The sequence below is a fragment of the Clupea harengus genome, chromosome 4, assembly GCF_900700415.2.
Source record: "Clupea harengus chromosome 4, Ch_v2.0.2, whole genome shotgun sequence".
NCBI lineage: Eukaryota > Metazoa > Chordata > Actinopteri > Clupeiformes > Clupeidae > Clupea > Clupea harengus.
In genome coordinates, this window is record NC_045155.1 from 7,606,197 (window position 1) to 7,621,196 (window position 15,000).

The 15,000-nt window shown below is 45.6% G+C and overlaps 1 protein-coding gene across 2 annotated transcripts in view; it reads left to right on the forward strand.

Annotated features, from left to right (window-relative positions):
- The window catches only part of klhdc8b (kelch domain containing 8B), an 85,534-nt gene that overhangs the window by 36,661 nt on the left and 33,873 nt on the right, over positions 1-15,000 (forward strand). The gene's annotated exons all lie outside the window — the stretch shown is intronic.

The following is a 15,000-nucleotide window of genomic DNA, read 5'->3' on the forward strand; positions in this document are numbered from 1 at the left end:
CTTTCTCATGTCAAGTCAAGTGCTCTCAAGCTTACGCAAATAGAGCTTGCAAACACGTGCTCATGTTTGTCTCTCTGCATGTGTGAGTGTGTGTGTGAGTGTGATTGTGAGTCTGTGTGTGTGTCTGTATGTGTGTGAGTGTGAGTGTGTGCGTGAGTGTGAGTTTGTATGCATTCATGTACTGATTATGTGTGCACTGGACCATTTGTCTGAGCATGTACATTCCTAACACATTGAATTGAAATCCCACTCAACAGCTCCAGCGTATGAAATAGCATATAATGAAATTGCAAGTATGGCTGAACCCCATGACAGCCATTCTTGAATACAGTCTACTAACTGCCCCCCTTGCCTGTTACTGCCTCCTGTTTCTGTTTCAGTCTCTTTTTCTTCCTCTTCTCTCTCTCACTCTCTCTGACTCTCTCTCTCTCACTCTCTCTGACTCTCTCTCTCTCTCTCTCTCTGAAACTCTGTCTCTCTCTAGCCTGGCCTGTGGCCTCGGTGCATACAGGGCTGTGTGGTGATGTATATTTCATCCTACTTCCTCACTCTCTCTCTCCTGTCACGGCACATGGTGTGGGTGGGAGATCTTTCCACCAGGTCTCCAGAGAGACAATGTATTGGAGAGTGGTTTTTTGTACTGTATGTGAGAGTTCTCAGAGAGACACACACACACACACACACACACCCTCTCTCACTCACACAAACACACACACACACCCTCTCTCACACACAAACACACACACACACCCTCTCTCACACACAAACACACACACACACACTTTCTCACTCACACAAACACACACACACACACTTTCTCTCTCACTCACATAGACACACACACTTTCTCACTCACTCAAACACACACACACACACACACACACACACACACTCTCTATAACTCCACTCCAACAGCTAGAGAGCTAAATGTATAGGAGATGTTTTGTGTGTGTACTGTATGTGAGAGATCACAGACACACGCACACACACACCTGCACACACACACACACACACACACACACAAACACTTTGACTATAACCCCACATCGCATTACAAAAACACAAACTTATATACAGTACAGTTGCCAAGGGCCAAACACAGCTGTACTGCAGGCAGTCTGCCCCTTGCTACCATAATTTCCCGGCCCTATATTTAGAACGGCTCTTAATTGCCGAACAGCTCTCCGGTTCACCAAGGCATAGCAGTTACCACACGGGGATCCAGAGGAAGAGATGAGTCGCTGTAATGAGGGAAATAATCACAGCCCCCATCTCAACCAGCCTTTAGAAAGACGCAGTTCCCTCATAAAGCTGCCTTTATCCAAACAAATACCACATCCTCTTCCAAGACCAGTCATAATGTTTATGCTGAAGACTCTGAAGACTATGACTGTGGTGCAGACCGCATCGGTGGGAGTGGGACAGAGAGTACGTGACCATTTAAAGCAACTTGGCTCTTCTGGGAAATACTCCAGAGCTCGAAAGGCTCGCTGTGGTTTGATCTGGCTGTGCAGGAAGAATGTTTCATTATCAGCGTAATGTCACTCAATGGGTTGTTCTGCTGGTTTCATGCAACGTTTATGATTTCCCCAGAGGGAAATTTCAGTTTACTTGCGTCAAATTGAATTGGGTTTGAGTATAAGAATGGATATTTTTTTTTCAGCAGTTCACGGTGTTCTGAGTTGTTGTGTTGTGTTGGAGTGAAGCGTGTTGGCGGTTTTGCTTTGCCACATCCTCCATGCATGTGTGTGGATACAACATGGCTCTGAGGGCAAGGTTCAGTCACTAATGAGGGTGATTATTCTTCCCTAATGACCAAGTGCCACCTGGGTATGGTGACGAGACAGGTACTGCTGGTTCCAGAACAGGTGCCAGATATTTTGATGGACTTGTTTTTTTCCCCCCTCCGTCCCCGACTGCTTGTAGAGAATTTGAGATTGAACGAGCCAGAAATAAGACAGATCCCAATCTTGTTTCAGCAGGAGATGGAGGGGGTGGGGGGCCGACATGTCGGCTCCAGCTGCAAAGACAGTTTCACCCCCACTGCTTCGTTTAGGTTGCCAGTTTGGGAAACTGCAATGGTACACTGTCAAATTTAGACCTGTGGGTTGATAACGTCAGCCTTTTTGCTGTCTATTAAAGCTAGGCCTTGTATGGATCAAAGACTCTCTTATCATCCCTGCCTTAGTCCCTGTACCCTGCAGAACCGCACACAACACACATGCGTACCCGCACAAACACACACACACACAAACACACACACACACACACACACACAGAACTTTAGTCTCCCATCTGAAAACTTAGACAGACCTCCAAACCCTGTTCAGTGGCGCACCTGTGAACGAGGAAAATTTTCCGACAGAAATCTCCCTCAGTGTTGCGTGGCTCAGTATCCAATTATATTTTCTGAGAGAGAGAGAGGAAGAGAGAGAGGGAGGAAGAGCGTCCCTGAGCACCAGGTGGCTGTGGAGATGGGGCAGAGGCGAAAGGAAGCCCTGGGTTGTGATATGAGTATAATTGGTCTGAGATCATGATGTGATCTCTAATTTATAGAAGGTGTTAATGAGAGTCCCCACAGGCTTTGCTGTATCCTTGAGACGGTGCTCTTGACTAGGATTATCACTATTGTCTTTCAGACCAGCTGTGGTTCTGGAAGTAATGAATGTATTTGTATTTGCAGCAGAGCTTTCAGTAGTGTGCTGTTGTGGGTAGCTGCTTCTGTTAGTTGGTTTTCTATTTCTCTCTCTCTCTCTCTCTCTCTCTCTCTCTGTGTGTGTGTGTGTGTGTGTGTGTGTGTGTGTGTGTGTGTGTGTGTGTGTGTGTGTGTGTGTGAATAATCTGTGTCCTCGGCAGCCCAAAAATCATTTAAGAGACCTCATGCTGGATACCTGCTGGATGCCTATACCTGATTCACTGTATTCACATGAAAACACTGTTGGATAGAATCCTTCTCTCTCTCTCTCTCTCTCTCTCTCATTTTGGTATTACTCAGCCTCTCTCTCTCTCTCTTGTTCTTCCTCTTCCCTCCATGATGTATTCTTGCCTTTCTGACTATCTTTGTTCATTATTTATTTCTGTCCGTCACTCCCCCCCCCCCCCCCCCCCCCCCCGTCTCTCACTCTCTGTGGCTGCCTTGACTGATCACCCTAAATGCGTTGCCGCTCCTAATGAAAGTGCTTCTCAGACAGGCCTGTAATTGCCCTAACCTTTTACAGTCTCCCAGCCTCTTGCTCTGTCTTTGCGCCCTTTCTTCTTTTCCATCATTTCGTCTCATTTCATTCATTCATTCATTCACTCACTCACTCCAGGCCCAAATGAATCAGGGCCGCTCCTCCTCGACAGCCTTTATCGGAGCCGTTCTGACTCATTGCACCAGCTTCTCCATCCTCTCCATCTTCATCCACCATTACCTCCACTTCAGGCTACCTCTCTCTCTCTCTCTCTTTCTTTCTCTCTATGCCTTGCTCTCTCGTCTTCTCTCTCTTTCGCTCTTTCTCCTTGGCTCTTTTTTGGAGAGCCGGCTCTCAGACAGCACAATAGATGTGCAATTGGGTTCATTCAAAGAGGCTGAATACTTCAGTGTTGTCCAGAGTGCCGGCCCTTTCAGCTGCGGCTCTGCTCTCTGTGTCGGTGGAAACAGAGGCTGATGGTATTTAACGAACACCGTTGAATCGGAGATCGCGCTGTGGCTTTCGTACGATGTTCAGCTGGTTAAGCTTGTCGCTGGGGCCTGAACACTGCACTTAGCAAGGGCAGAGTCCAACTTGCATCAGCGTGTGGTTAATGGGCCTACTATGTTTTATCTCAGTTATTTCACTGTCTGAGAGAGAGAGAGAGTGGGTAGGTTTGTGTGTCTGTGTGTGTGTGTGTGTTTGTGTGTGTGTGCGCGCTTGTGTGTGTGTGTGTCTGCGCGCGTCTGTGTGAATGTGCATGCGTTTCTGTGGATGTATGTGCCCGTGCACGTGTGTTTGTGTGTGTATGTGAATGTGTCAATGTGTGTGCATATGTGTGTGTGTGTGTGTGTGTGTGTATGTGAATGTGTCCGTGTGTGTGCATATGTGTGTGTGAGAGACTGAGAGGAAAAAGGAAATCTGTTCTCACACTCCAAGATTTCTCGAAGCAGCCATCTGTCAGGTTCAGCTCCACTGGAGATACAGTCCCTCTTGGTTGCCAGGGCAAAATATCGGTTAACGATTTCATCAGACCTCTGATTAGTCTCCCTAAAGCAAACACACGCCCACCAGACACAGAGAGGCCTGCCATTCAAGACCCAGGCAGATACTGTGTGTGTGTGTGTGTGTGTGTGTGTGTGTGTGTGTGTGTGTGTGTGTGTGTGTGTGTGTGTGTGTGTGTGTGTGAGAGACAGAGAGAGAGAGTGTGTGTCTGTGTGCATGTATGTGTGTGTGTGTGTGTGTGTGTTTGTCTGTGTCTGTGTGTGTGAGAGAGAGTGAGAGAGAGAGAGAGAGTGTGTGTATGTGTGTGTCTGTGTGCATGTATCTGTGTGTGTGTGTGTGTGAGAGAGAGAGAGAGAGAGAGAGAGAGATGGAATGTGTGTGTGTGTGTGTGTGTGTGTTTGCACAACTGTAAGTGTTTTTACATATACACCTGTACTCAGTGCATGCATTCATCATCTATTGTGCTTGTCAGAGCAGCCAGTAGATGAAACTTTCTCTATTTATCTTGTTTACTGGTGAAAGTGTGGCACATTTATCTCGTTTACTGGTGAAAGTGTGGCACATTTCTCTTGTTTACTGGTGAAAGTGTGGCACATTTCTCTCGTTTACTGGTGAAAGTGTGGCACATTGTCAGTGGACTGAGTGTGGCTTTGTGCTTCTATTGCTTTTTCTGGGTTACGTTTCTGAATTGATAAAAGAATGACTTGTTCTTAGGTTATTTTCTGACTTGGCTGAATTCCATTTCACTTCAAAGCAGAATGAGTCTTTCCGTTCCAGGCTCTGGTGTCCTATTACTGCGCTTTCTATCATAGCTCCGCAGCAGAAACATGTCCTGGCTGAATCAAGGGTTTGGGAGGGCCAGTGAGCTCAGTATTTTAAATGACAGAATGCACCAGACACCGGGGTGTCTGTGTGTGTATGTGTGTGTGTTTTTGTCTGTGCGTGTGTATAAGAGTGTGTATTAGCATGCGTGTGTATGTGAGCGAGTGTGTGTATAAGCATGTGTGTGTATGTGAGCGAGTGTGTGTGTGTGTGTGTGTGTGTGTGTATATGAGTGTGTATTAGCATGTGTGTGTATATATGAGTGTGTATTAGCATATGTGAGCGACTGTGTGTGTGTGTTTATTAGTATGTGTGTGTACGCGTGGTGTGTTTCCCCCTCTGAATGAGGGAGTATTGAGTGTGTGCTCCCTTGTCATTATGCGTGGAGTGAGGGCTGCTGCTGCCTCTGCTGCGTGTCTTTGATTACACAGAGCTGTCAGCAGCGCGGTGCTGTGACACGGCGACACGGCCGCAGGTAGCTGCGCACTGCCAGGGATGCTTCCACAGGATATAATGAGCATGGTGATGTATTCACATTTCACATTTCTATTTTGAAAAATCACTCTCTTTACCACTTTCTATTTCCTTCTCATTCTCTCTCTCTCTCTCTCTCTCTCGCTCTCTCTGTATGTAAGTGAGTGAGTGAGTGTGTGTGTGTGTTTGAGTTTGTGTGTATCTATGTCTTTGCATGCGCTTTTGTGAGTATGTGTGTGTGTGTGTGTGTGTGTTTGTGTGTGTGCATATAAAATGAATTTTTGCGATCAAAACGACAGACATTGTGGTGGTGATTTCTTAAATTCCACATATACTGGAAAACAACAAGTTTCTACACATTTTTACAGTTTGATCAGTTTGTGTGTGTGTGTGTGCAAGTGGGTCTCTGTGTGTGTGTGTGTGTGTTTGTTTGTGTGTGTGCAAGTGGGTCTCTGTGTGTGTGTGTGTGTGTGTGTGTGTGTGTGTGTGTGTGTGTGTGTGTGTGTTAGTCTTCACTATCAGCTGCTCTCACACTCACCTGAACCGTCTATCTGCGGCTCTCCACCTCCGCTCCTCAAGCTGTTGCCGTTTACGCTCCGATAATGAGAAACACTCCTCAGATACCACTGGTGTTACGACTGAGCAGGAATGGTGCGCTTATACACGAGCGAAACAAGGCATGCAAATGATAAAGAAATTAGCAGATGTGCAGATTGAGATGAAGCCCTTGCCAGTGCACAGAACAGAGGATTTTTAATTCTGAGGTTATTTTAAGATTTTTCATTCAATATCTGGACTTTTTTTCAAACAAATATATATGTTAAGCTTGATTTTGCTTATCATGCATACATTTAATACAGGCACTTCAAGTTGAAAAGCTGAGGGGTTCCCACTCTATTTCTGTACTCTTATAACATTGTCATAATTACCAACTACACAGATTGATTGTTTTGTAAAGCACCTTGAGACTTCTTTGTTTGTTAGGGTTAGGGTTAGTGTGCTATATAAATACAATTAATTATTATTATTATTATTATTAACTACTGGGCTGACTGCACATCCATCTGCATTGTGAACCTCTTTGTCGGTCACTGAAAAGCAGTTAAAGGTGTCAGTTCGTGACTGGCCTCCTGGTGCAGTGAGCTGTATGCGCACCACTTCTCCCTGCAGGGAGCTGATGTTGCCACATCGCCTCGTTCAGTTCACCTGACCTCGAAGAGCAGCGTTTCAGATAGCTCTCACTGCTGAGGCCCGGGTCCTCCAGGGCCCCCGGGGGTCACGCAGATCTCTAGTGGTGTTGTCAGGTGTCCTTTCTCATATAGAGCCCAGCGTCTCGTGCCCGTGTCTGGGCTGGCCAGAGAGGCCATGTGTCCTCCAGCGGGGTACAGTTTCTGTCCTCCCGTGGTAGCTTTTTATAGCCCCGTCTGTGTGAAGAGCCGCAGCCAAAGCTCCTCCGAGTGGAAACAAAGGGGAGCGTTGGGGGGGGTTTGGGGGGTTGGGGGGATTCTGTTCTGACGGAGTCTTCATCGATTCGAGCACCTTTAAGCTCTCCCCCGGGAACAAGGATAAAAGCAGGTCCCTGAGAAGAGAGGAGCAGAGACTGATAAGATTGGATGTGAAAGAATGAAAGGTGGAAGGACGAGTAGAATAGAAGAACAGAATAGCAAAATGCATGAAAGCAGGGGAGAAGAGACTAGATGAGAGGGTATAATGAGGTAAGATGTCGCAGGGTAGAATATAACAGGAATGGAGAAAAGAAGAGAAGAGAGAAGAAGGAGAAGAGCAGATGGGTTTGGATGGGGTGAGGAAGGAAGAATGTGTGAAAGAGGTAGATTCCTTTAAACGAGTGAAAGGGGCAGAGTAGTGGTATGTTACCGTGATGACAGGTGAGAGAGGGCATGGATATAAAAAAAAGATGGGGATGAAGAGGCAGAGAGAGAGAGAAAGGGGGGGAGCGAGAGGGAGGGAGAGAGGGAGAGATGGAGAATCTGTAAGAAGAAAAGAACCTCACAGAGGTGGATAACTAGAACAAGATTCCTCTAAGTGCTGTCCATGCAAGGCCTGTTTTGTGTTAGCTGCCACGAGCTGTAGCAGCAGCTGAACCGTTTCCCATTTCCCACTGATGCGTGAAACCTCAAGCCATTCCTCCCTCTTTCTATGCCGAGTCTCTCATCGACCCCATTCATGCCGTTAGCTTGTTATTCAGCTCATAAATAGCCCCTTTTGGGAATGAAGACCTGGTGATTACCGTCTCACTCCTACTTCCCTCCTTTCCCTTCTGTTCACATCTGCCATGTTGGGTTATGAGGAGATGCGGGTACATCTCACACACAGGGCAGGCAAGGTCAGGAGGGAAACGATCTGACTGAAATTGCACTCCGGTGCTTTGAATCGGGCGCACGTTTGAATCCACTGGCCCTTTATACAGAATTTGGTTATTAAAGTACTGCAGGAGGAGGTCCTTGTTTGGGTATGTGTGTGTTTTATGCCATATACGAATCCTACCCAGCACAGCCAGAAGTGGACACACACACACACACACTCTCAGAGACACACACACACACACACACTTGTATTCACATGCACACATACACACACACGCACACACCTGCACTCGCATTCTCCTATACAAATTCATCAGCATGACTAGATAGATCAATAGATCGATAGACAAATAGATAGATAGAGGGGTTTGAAGAGAGAGAGATGAAGAGAGGAGGGAGATGGTGCTTCAGAAGTGACACAGGACCAGGCATTGGGATGGAAGGACGGAAGGACGGTCTATTTGAACCCAGGCTGAGAGCTGACTTCATATGGTTATGATGGATAAGGTGAGATGGGATTAAGCTGTGGTCTCCTGCCGACAGCACAGATGAGATTCACAGGCTCGTCCTCCAGCTGACATTCCCGAGAATCAAATCAGGAGACGCTTCCGGAGAAACCTGTCCTTCCTCTGTCCCTTCCATCTGCTTTCTGTCCTCGTGTTAAAGTCTTGTCTTTCCTGTGGCAGCACTGCGAGTGGTCCTCAGATGAACTGGCCAGAAACGCGATTAAAGGGGATCACTTGCACAAATACACAAAAGCAAACAACGAGGTAGGTGAAGAACACAATTTTAACACATTTATATATAGGTGAAAAACACAGTATTAACAAATGTATCACTTGTTTCTGGCCAGTTCATCTGAGGACCACTCCCAGTGCTATATACGTATATATATATACATACAATGTACTATACTACGAGATAAAATAAACAGTAAAAAAAAATAGAATTTGAGGTATAGCTTTAACTGTGTAACTTAAATGTAGATTGTGCACCGTGCATTGCCACTCAGAGGATAAGCCTACTGAGCACAGAGGAGAGTCGTTATATACTGCTTTAGCAGTGGGCAGAAATGACTACCTGTAGCGATCCTTATTACAGCGGAGTGAAAGGAGCCTCCAACTGAAAACACCCTGCTGTCTGACCAGTAGGTCGTGGCAAATGCAGTGATCTCATCATTTCCCATTAAGTAGAGGAGTCTTAAATAGATCCAGCCCTGGTACAACAACATGGCAGTGCGCCAGGCCAGGGAAAGATGCACTCCGAGGTCAGCTGTTTTCTGCCAGGTTTTCTTCTCTTTCTGTGTGAAATGGGGGCCATGGAGGGCATTTTTCTGTGTTGACATGTTATGGGGATTAATTCTCAAATTCAGTCATTGTGCATTGCTTCCAATGAGTGGCCATATTGCTTCCAATGAGTGGCCATTGCTGAAGTGCAGTATATTGCTTCTGGTGAGAACTGCCCTTGGTGTCTGAAGTGTTCCCCCTTTTGATTTATTTGCTTTCTGGGTCAAGTAAGCGACACAGACCTCAATGTGAGCTTAACCTTCTCAAAGTGCTTAGTGACTTTGTCAGGCCCTAAACACAAAATAAGATCCTTTATTTCTTTCCCCCGCTCTCGAGTCAGTCTAACCCCAGCGCAAATCCTGGAGCAATTGGAGCCATATTGCGAGAGCTAATAATGATACGGCAGCTATTGATCAGGATGCCAGCAGACTGAATAAAGTGCCCTTTAAATGCCACCGTGGGCGTCGCCACTTTGTCTCTCGCCTGGCACAGACAGGCGAGCTGTGCGGTCAGTTACAAAGCCCTCATCATCAAGGGCTGCTTTATAAAAAGCTGCAGGCTCTGCTTTTGTTCATCATCTCCCTCCTCATCTTCATAGTCTTCATCTTCATCGCAATCACTATCGTCGCTATTGTCATAATCACCACCATCATTTATGTCCATGTTCTTTCAGCAAATGCATTGTCATCTTCGTTCAAAGTAAATGTGTTGTCCACCCTCCTCTGTCCCGGATCCTTCCTGACCACTGTGAGCCGGAGGCATGTCTGGCCTCGCTGTGTGTTTATTAAAACGCTTCCTCTGACTGTGCCCTCAGCGCTCAATCTCACACTCTGCCAATCCACTAAAGTCCACTTAGGCTCCATCACATCCCTCCGAAATGTCCCTCGCTTGTCCGCCGCTTGCCAAGCCTGTCTGCTCCAGCTTGCTGGGGCACTCACCCATGTCTTTAGACTAGAGGTGTGCTCATGTGTTTTACTTGATAAACCTTTAAAGACTATGCCACAGGTGACTGTGTTAATAATGATATGTTGATATAATGATGATGAGTGTTGATCATAATTAAGTTGACGGTGTTGATGATGATGATGGAAAAGATGAGGATGTGACAGTGATGATGTTGGTGATGGTGTTATTGTGGTAATAATGGTGATGAATTATGATGTTGAGGATGATGGTGACAATGATGATTGAAAAGATTATGTAGATGATAATGAAGATAACAATGATGATGACGGTGATGATGATGGCAGCAAAGATGGTGAGGGCAATAAAGATCATGGTGATGTTGATGATTATGACCATGTCAGTGGTGGTAGTGGTAATGGTGATGCTGCTGTCATGTCCCCGGCATCTCTCCCCAAGCCCCCAGCCCCCCAGAAATGAAAACAATATGCCTGATTGCTTTGAGCCAGTGCAGGTGAGGGGCAGCAGGTGGGCAGCTTAATAAGAGCATTTCTCTGTGATTTTGGCAGCTTTGCAACAGCTGATTGTGTGTATGTGTGTGTGTGTGTGCGTGTGTGCGTGCATGTGTGTGTGCATGCATTGGTGTGGATACGGGTGTGCATGTGAATCTGTGAGTGTATGAATCTGTATGTGCGTGTGTCTGAGAGAGGGTGAGTGTGTGTGTGTGTGTGTGTGTGCGGGCGCGCGCCTGTGTGTCTGCCTGTCTGTGTTTCTTTCAGTGTGAATTTCAGTGTGCTATGCTTTCATCGTTGGTAATGTAATGCTTTTATATTTTATGTGTCGTTGAGTGTGTTTCGTTAGCCTCCTTAGTCGGCAAAGTGCAGCGGATTTGCATGAATTCATTTTGGGCACCTGTTTCTCAGCTTCTGTCCAGAGCTCTGTGTGTGTGTGTCTGTGTGTGTGTGTGTGTGTGTGTGTGTGTGTGTGTGTGTGTGTGTGTGTGTGTGTGTGTGTGTGTGTGTGTGTGTGTGTGAGGTTAGCTGTTGTCAGCTAGGTGTCTGTGTGTTTGTGTGTCTGTGTGTGTGTGTGTGATAGATAGATAGATAGATGGATACTTTATTAATCCCGAGGGAAATTTAGGAAAATTGTGCGTGTGTGTGTGTGTGTGTGTATGTGTGTGTGTCTCTGTGTGTGTGTGCGGTTGGTCTGTACTGTATGGGGCTGTAGGGATGAGAGTGTGTACCCCGACACTATTAGATTGCCTGCCACAGAACCGCTTCCTAATTGTCACTTGGTGCGCTTGCAGTTGCCATGGCGTCTCCAAGGGAGATGGGCAGAGATCAGAGTAGAAGTGCCCTAATTAGATGTGACTGTGTGATTGGGGCTGTGATCCTCTAGGGAGATCAGTGTGTGTGCGCGTGCGTGTGTGTGTGTGTGTGTGTGTGTGTGTGTGTGTGTGTTAAATAAGGGGGCGGCTATGGGGCAGACACCAATAGATGGCTGAAGGAGCTGTCATGGTTGGCTATCGTAAGCGATTCATGGATGCTGCTCAGACAAGACCAGAACCACAATCCACCATGCGCAGACTCTCAGACTCCCATTGTGTCAAGGGCAGTCGGTACGCTTTGTTAATCGTTATGAATTATATTGCTAACTTGTTGCCACAAAGTCAATTGTAGGGACTTAATACCTTAAGACCTTTGCATTTCTGTTCTAGCACATTCCCTGGCATTAAACCGTGATGACCGTGGACATGCCAGGTGTTCCACATCACTTTGTGAGAAATGCAGAAGCACCCTCTTTGGCCAAGTAGAATAGAATCGTATCCATGTGCAGCGTTACTGTGGTCTACTGACTATGTTTATGTGGCCTTGTTCAACTGAAAACAGTCAGTCTTGCCATTTTCTTTGTGCAACACAGGATAAACATTTAGCCGTGATTATGTATGTAAATGGATTCCCAGACTTCTCCAAAGGTTAAAATTAGTGCTGTCAGTTTAACGCGTTATTAACGGCGTTAACGCAAACCCATTTTAACGCCGTTAATTATTTTATCGCGAGATTAACACGAGAGATTTAATTTTTTTTATTTAATTTTTTTTATAGATTAACGTTCTTTTTGGCCTCGCAAACTGTGTAGTAGGCTAACGTTACGGTTTGAGAGTGAATGGTGAGCGACATACGGCAAAATGGATGATAAAAAGCTTCTGAATGGAAAGTTTACTTTTAAAAGTTGTGTTGTGCAAAAGAAGCAAGCTTCACTGTAAATGTCAACAGGCAGCTGGCTGAAAGCAAAGAAGTAGTAGGCTTAGCTTTTATTGGTAACCTAACTGTTACGGTTCATTGTTTCTGAAATAAGAGGCCTGACTGCTATGTTCCCAGCAAACTTGAAAAAAAAATATACAATATTAAGCCATGGTTTAACTGCACTATAGGCTGAGTCCTTGTTTACCTGAAATTTTATTTTATACCGCCCTATTTGGTAATGTTGGTTTTCAATAAAATAAAACATTTGCATAAAGCAAGCCAATTCACTGTTCCATGTTGATAAGGGCATTAAAATTAAAATAAAATGATGGAAAAAATAAATAAATGAAGGGACATTTAGAATAGATAAAAATTTGCGATTAATCGCGATTAATTTTGAGTTAACTATGACATAAATGCGATTAATCGCGATTAAATATTTTAATCGTTTGACAGCACTAGTTAAAATGTATTCATGACAACCGCAAACTAATATTTAGATTTAATTTTCCTTAAGCATGAGCTAGATCCGTAACATGAGCAAGATCATAAGCGCAAACGTGGGTAGGTCTGCTTAATTCTGGGGTGTTTCCACGAACAGACGTAGGAGTTCTATATATAAACGAGTTCCTTCAAAGTAACACGATTTCCGTGAAACTTCTAAAAAGCACAGACAACAAACTCTCATTGAAAGCCAACCTCCGTCATGTTCCTGTAGATTAAAAGCACTATAATTGCTTATACTGTACACACATGCAGTTGGATATTATATAATGGATCATCGATAAAAACGGAAGCGCAGATATAAAAAAATTTATAATAAAAATTGCTCTGACTCTAAAGCCTCTAAAGACCCTATTAGGGCTAATTTATTTTCAAACATTGTTAGGAGACAATGGCTATCCGGTACGCACCTGGCTTATCACGGCATACATTATGCCAACAACTCAGCGACAATGGCAATTGCCCGTGTCAGTGAAATTGAGCAAATATAGGTATCCCCAACTGTTCTCACTGCGCGACTACTGCTGTGCGAAGTCCGTTCGTTGCGTTATAAAGCGAGGGCCCCATGTGTTTTTATGTCATATATTTGTCTGAGAATGTCTGCGCTGTTTTAGTGAAAGAGTTTGGTTAATGGCTGTTAGATGTTCCTTATTAAAGGCTGTCATACTGTACGGAGCACAGCAGACAGGCCCCACCAAGGCCCATTAAACGGCCCTTTGAAGTCTAAGCTGTAAGATGAGGTGCAGAATTTCAACCTGTGGATTGTGATTTTTTTTTCTTTTTCCTTTTCTCTTTCTCTTCTCTGCTCTCCCTACTGTTCCTTTCCTTACAAAGACACACTTTGATGTGCGATGGCGAGTGGTCTTGCTATCGTTCCTTGTTCTCTGTATTCCCTGTGTGTGCCTGTCTCACACAAACACACACACACACACACTCTCACACGCAAACACACACAGAGACACATATATGCTCATACATGCACACCCTGTCTAGCACAATTATGTATTTAGAATTTAGAGTGACAGTCTTTTCTTTTGAGGTTCTGTTCAGATTGATGATGCCCAGATGATGCTATAATGAGGGAGAACAAGAGAGAGAGACAGGAGAGGGGGATTCTCTTTGTGTGTGTGTGTGTGTGTGTGTGTGTGTGTGTGTGTGTGTGTGTGTGTGTGTGTGTGTGTGTGTGTGTGTGTGTGTGTGATGCAGTAGATTTTCTCTCAGTACAGATTTCAGATTTAATTATAGGTTGTGTGTGTATGTAAGCGTGTGTGTGTGTGCAGGGCACTGTAACAAAACCCTTCAGATAGCTCAGGTTGGGGTTTATGCCTGCTGTCTCTCTCTGTTTGTGCCCCCCCCCCCCCCCCCTGCACCTGAGACCTTTACTAAAGGCCTTCACTCTGAGGTGGCATTAAATGGACAGGAGAATAACTGGATCAGTGCAGAGATTACAATACTTATCTGACATAGAAAGTCGACAGAGGAAGACAAGCATCTTGCTTTTTTTGCCACCATCTCTCCCTCATCCCATTCCTCTACCCCCATTCTCCCCACTCCCCCATCTCTCAGCAGCAGAGGCTTTTTACTAAAGGCCATCACTCCTAACAGACGTACGGGGCATTAAGTGCACCAAAGAATCACTGGGCCAGTGGGTAGTGGTAGTTGACAGAGGAGAAGAGGCTTTTTGCTGTCACCCCACTGATGTGACATTCTTCTCCCGGACACACACACACACACTCGGACACACACACACACACACACACTCGGACACACACGCACACACACACACGCACACACGCACACACACACATAGACACACAATGGCCCTTACTCCATTCAGTCATAATTAGTGTGCTGTCAGTGGCTTTGTCCCAGTGAGACTGAGGGGCCTGAGTCAGCAACACACCCTAACAGTGGATAGAGGGAGAGGAGAGTGTGTGTGTGTGTGTGTGTGTGTGTGTGTGTGTGTGTGTGTGTGTGTGTGTGTGTGTGTGTGTGTGTGTGTGTGTGTGTGTGTGTGGTTGAAGCCGCCAAGTGTGTGAAGGTTGGGTCTTCAAGAGCTTCTTAAAGATAGACAGGGACGCCCCTGCTCTGGTAGTGCTAGGCAGCTAGTTCCACCAACGTGGAACTACGTCTGTGTGTGCGTGTGCGTGTGCATGTGTGTGTGCGTGCGTGTGTGTATGTGTGTGTGTGTGTGTGTGTGTGTGTGTGCGTTGTTTAGGGCATTGCCCCTTGCATCTTAGTGTGAGGTTCTACTGCTATCTTT